Source organism: Equus przewalskii, chromosome 13 (genome assembly GCF_037783145.1).
Source record: "Equus przewalskii isolate Varuska chromosome 13, EquPr2, whole genome shotgun sequence".
In the NCBI taxonomy this organism is placed as follows: domain Eukaryota; kingdom Metazoa; phylum Chordata; class Mammalia; order Perissodactyla; family Equidae; genus Equus; species Equus przewalskii.
Genome location: NC_091843.1, coordinates 450,701 through 456,700, shown reverse-complemented (window position 1 = coordinate 456,700; position 6,000 = coordinate 450,701).

Here is a 6,000-nt window from a genome sequence, read left to right as displayed (position 1 = left end):
AATCTTAAAAGTAGCCAAAGGAAACAAGATGCATTACAATTAAAGATCTCCATTGCAATATTCAGCTGACTTCACATCAGAAACAACAGACATAAGAAACAAATGGAAAGATATTTAAAGTACTGAAAGTAAAAAGCTGTCAATCTAGAATATTATAAACAACAAGTTATTATTCAAGAAAGAAGGCAAAATAAGAACACTTTCAGAAAAACAAAAGCTAGAGAATTAATTTCCAGCAGACTTTAACAACAAGACTTGTTAAAGGAAGTTTTTCAGGCTAATTTCAGGGAAATGATACAAGATGAAAGCACAAGGAATGAAAAACACCCAAAACTGTAAATATGTAAATAAATGTAAAAGACTATTCTTCCTTGAATAGGTTAAAATACCACTGCCTGCTTAAAACAAAAATACTAAAAATGCATTGGGAATTTAAACAAATGTAGAAATTAGTATACGACAATAGCACAATACCCAAAAAGCACCATAAGTGGATTTATAATGTTGTAAATTTTCTATGTTATACATGAATTGTTACAATACTAAATCAAAGTGGGCTGTTGTAAGTAGAGGATGCATAGCATAAATCCTAAAACAGCCACAAAAAAATAAAAGTGAGACAAGGTGGTATTTAAAAAAAACAGTAGAGGAGATAAAATGGAATACCAATTTTGATTAATCCAAAAGAATGTAAATAGAAGAAACAATTTATAAAAAGTTCTTCTTAGAAAGCAAAGAGCAAAATGGTAGATTTAAATCCAACCAGAACACTAGCAACAAGGAAAATATAAATAGACTAAATGCTTCAATTAAACAGAAGAGATTGCCAGAAAGGTTTAAAAAATAAAATGAGCCTATGATATGCTACTTTTTATAAACAACTCACGTTAAAACTAAAGAATAGGGCTGGCCCCCTGGCAGAGCAGTTAAATTTGCATGCTCCACTGCAGCGGCCCAGAGTTTCACTGGTTCAGATCCTGGGCGTGGACATGGCACCACTCATCAGACCACGTTGAGGCAGTGTCCCACATGCTACAACTAGAGGGATCCACAACTAAGATATACAACTATGTACTGGGGGAATTTGGGGAGAAAAAGCAGGAAAAAAAAAGATTGGCAACAGTTGCTAGCTCAGGTGCCAATCTTTAAAAAAAAAAGAAACCAAAGAATGGATAAGATGGTAAAAATATAGAAAAAGAAATACCTTGCAAACACTAATCATAAGAAATCTGGTGAAACTATACCAATATTACAAAGGTATTAAAAAAGAAGTGTTACCAGAGACAAAGATTCATCTCACAATTACAAAAGTGTCAATACATCAAAAGGACATACATAAAATCTTAACAGCAAACCTGGGTGAGTGGAGAACCTGGACTTCCACACCCGCCTGGCACTAATGAGGTGGTGCCCCCTTTTATCCAGTGGAACAGTGTCAGAGGATGCCTACTAAAACATAAGATTTAAATAAGTGCCACAGCCTTACAATACCCAAAATTTCCAAGCTTTGATCAAATATCACTCATCATATGAAGAACCAGGAAGAACTCAAACTAAAGGAAGAAAGCAACAGATGCGTACATCAAAAGGACAGAAATATCAGAATTATTTAACAAAGATCTTAAAGCAGCCATCATAAAAATGATTCATACACAATTACAAATACATTTGAAATAAATGAAAAATAGAATGCCTCAGCAAAAAAAATAAAAAGAAAGAAAGAAGGTATAATGAGGAAACAAATGTAAATTTTAGAACTAAAAATAGCTGAAATTTAAAAACTCAGTGGTTGTACTCCGGAAAATGGAGAGGAAAGAAGAAATCATTACTGAACTTGAAGATAGAATAAGAGGAATTACCTAATTTGAACAAAACAAAAAATTGAATTAAAAAAAGATGAATACAGCCTCATGGCTCTGAGACTGACATATAGAAGTATACCAAAAGGGCTAACACTGATGTCATCAGTGTTCCAGAAAGAGAGGTGAAAAAGGTGGGGCTGAAAAAGTATGTAAAGAAATAATGGCTGAAAACTCACCAAATGTGGCACACACACAGAAAACAGACCTACAGCTTCAAGATCTGTATGAAGTCTCAGCAGGATAAAAGGATAAACTCCAAAACATCCGTGGCAAAGCACTGTGGCCAGTCTTCTGAAAACTAATGACAAAGAAAATTTCTCAAAAGTAGTGAGTAATGACACACTATCTATAGGGAAAAAACAATACAAATGACAGCAGATTTTCCACCAGAAACCATAGAACTCAGAAGGAAGTGTCACAATATTATTCAAGTGCTGAAATAAAAGAACTGTCAACCCAGAATTTGATACTGGGTGAAAATAACTTTCAGGGAAGAATCAGCAAAGAAAGACATTCTCAGATGAAAGAAAATTAAGTATTTGTTCCTTGAAAACCTGCTCTAAAAGAATAACTAGAAGGAGTTCTCTGAACAGAAGGAAAATGATAAAATAAGAAATCTTATGGAAAAAGAATACAGAAATAGTGAAAATATGACAAATATAGTAGACTTTGTCCTCTTGAGTTTTCTAAATTATGTTCGACAGATAGAGAAAAAGTTATTATATTGTCTAATGTGGTTCTCAATAAATATAGGACATATTTAAGACAATTATATTATACATCAGGTGAGTAAAGGGACCTAAAGGAAGGTAAATTGTCTATGCTTACTAAAACTGATAAAATGTCAACATCAGTAGAATTTTATAAGCTATGTATTTATATTATGTAATATCTAGAAGAGCTGCTAAAAAAACTATGCAAAGAAATACACTCAAAAACAGTATAGGTAAATCAAAATAAAATTCTTTGAAAATGTTCACGTAATCCACAGGAAGCATGGAAAAGGAACCAGAAATTAAAAATAGGGAACAAACAAAATTAAAAATAAAATATCAGAATTAAGTTTTAAAATATAAATAATTGTATTAGATATAAATGGTCTAAATGCACCAAATAAAAGACAGAGATTGGTAGAGGTGATTAGAAACCATGACCCAACTATTGCTGTCTATAAGAACTTCACTTCAAATGTAAATATATCATAGGTAGACTGAAATTAAAAGGATGGTACAAAGTTTGAGAGTTCTCAAGACTGCTCTTACTTCTGACACCAACTGTAAGTTTTGAAGTCCCCAACACTATCCATAGGTTCGATAATTTTCAGCAATAAGTCACAGCACTCAGTAAAGCCATTATACTCTGGTTATGGTTTTATTACAGCAGGAGGATACAGATTAAATCAGCAGAGAGAAGAGGCACATAGGGCAGAGTCAAGAGAGTTTCAAGCATGGAGTTGTTAGTTGTCTTCTCCAGTGAAGTTGTGCACACAATGTTTACTTCCCTCAGCAATGATATGTGACAATGCACATGGCACATTGCCAACCAGAAGCTCGCTTGAACCCTTATGTCCAGAGTTTTCACTGAGACTCAGGTCATGTAGACATGGTTGAACACCTGAATGGCTGACCTTAGTCTCTAGACCTTCAAAAGTTGAGCTGATACCTGTGACCCAAGGCCCCTCATATTGTTAGCATGGCTTATCTAGTGTGGCCCAAAGCCTCCACTATAAATCGCATTATTAGCATAGATTATCTGGCATGGCACGAGGCCCCCAGGTAAACAAAGACACTCTTATCGGACAGGATATTTCAAGGTCTTAGAGAGTACCTCCCAGGAGCTCAGGGCAAACACAAAGCCTCTCTTTGGGCAAGCTTAATCCTTTATGGCACAGATGAAAAAATACATATTATGAGAACATTAATTCAAAGAAAAGCAGGAGGTACTATGTTAATATCAGATAGAGTAGACTTCAGGGAAGAAAATTACCAGGACAGAGAGAAACATTAAAACATAATTAGAAAGTCAATTCACCAAGAAGGCATGGCAATCCTAAATGTGTATGCACCAAACAAGAAAGCTATAAAATACGTGAAGTAAAAACTGATAGAACTAAAAGGAGAAATGGACAAGTCCTCAACTAGAGTAAGAGACTTCAACATCCCTCTTTCAACAAGTTCTAGAACAATTAAACCGAAAATCAGCAATGATATAAAAGAATTCAACAACACTATCAATGAACAGGATCTAATTGACGTTTAGAGAATACTCCACCTAAAACAACAGCAGAATTCACAATCTTTTCAAGTATCCATGGAACAAATGCCAAGATGAACCATATCCTAGGCCATAAAACAAAGCTCAAATAATGTATAAGTGAAATCACACAGGATATGTTCTCTAACCACAATGGAATTAAAGTAGAAAACAATAATAAAAAGACAAGAGGAATATCTCTAAATGCTTTGACTAAACAACACACTTCTAAATAATTTATGGATCTAAGAGGACGTCTCAAGGATATTAAAAATATATTTGCAAATCATATATCCAAAAAGAGGTTAATTTCCAAAATATATAAAGAACTCATACAATTCAACAACTACAAAATGAATAACTTGGTCAAAAAATGGGTAGAGGAAATGAACAAACAGACATTTTCCAAAGAAGATATACAGATGGCCAACAGGCACAGGAAAAGATGCTCAACATCACTAATTATTAGGGAAATGCAAATCAAAACTACAATGAGATATCTCCTTACACCCAATTATAGAATGGCTATAATCACCAAGACAAGAAATAAATGTTGGAGAGGGTGTGGTAGGAATGCAAACTGGGGCAGCCACTATGGAAAGCAGTTTGGAGATTTCTTAAAAAATTAAAAACAGAGGGGCCGGCCCCATGGCCGAGTGGTTAAGTTTGTGCACTCCACTGCAGGTGGCCCAGTGTTTCATCAGTTCGAATCCTGGGCGCGGACATGGCCACGCTGAGGCGGCATCCCACATGCCACAACTAGAAGGACCCACAACTAAAAATACACAACTATGTACCGGGCAGCTTTGGGGAGAAAAAGGAAAAAAATAAAATCTTTAAAAGAAAATTAAAAACAGAAACACCAAATGATCCAGCTATCCCACTACTGGGTATTTATCCAAAGAAAATGAAATCAACAATTCAAAGAGATTTATGCATCCCTATGTTTATCACAGCATTATTCACAATAGCCAAGATATGGAAGCAACCCAAGTGCCCATCAAAGGATAAACGGATAAAGAAGACGTGGGGTGTATGTATACATATATTTGGATATATGATTTAGAGATATGTATATATACATATACACACAATGGAATATTGCTCAGCCATTAAAAAAAGAGGCAAAATGATGCCATTTGCCACAACATGGATGTACCTTGAGGATACTATGCTAAGCAGAGTAAGTCAGACAGAGAAAGACAAATACCATATGATTTCATTCATTTGTGGAAGATAAACACATAGATAAGGAGAACAGATTAGTGATTACCAGAGGGGAAGGAGTTGGGGGAGGGCAAAAGAGGTAAAGGGGCACATATGTATGATGACAGATAAAAACTAGACTTTTCAGTATGAACATTTGCAGTCTATACAGAAACTGAAATATAATAATGTACACCAGAAATTTTCACAATACTATAAGCAAATATGAGGTCAATAAAATAATTTTTTAAAACATGAAATATATTTAAATACATGTCCATCTAGAATCAGGAGCCCAGAAAAATGCCTTTCAGTTGTCCTCAAAAAAATATTACCATGAATGAAAATTAAAATATGGCATCAAAATTTGTGGGACACAGCTAAAGCAGATACAGATAACTCTATATCCATAAGTTTGAAACTTTAATGAAATGGACCAATTCTTTGAAAAGCACAAGCTACCACAACACACTCAATGTGAAATAACTTGAAGAACACTATAACTATGAAGGAAATTAAATTTGTACTTAAAAACCTCCCGAAAAAGAAATCTCCAGACCTAGATGGTTTCACCGGAGAAATTCATCAAAGTTTAAAGAATAACACCAATTCTACAAAACTACTTTCAGAAAACAGAATAGAGAACACTTTTCAACTCATTCTATGAAGCCATTATTAC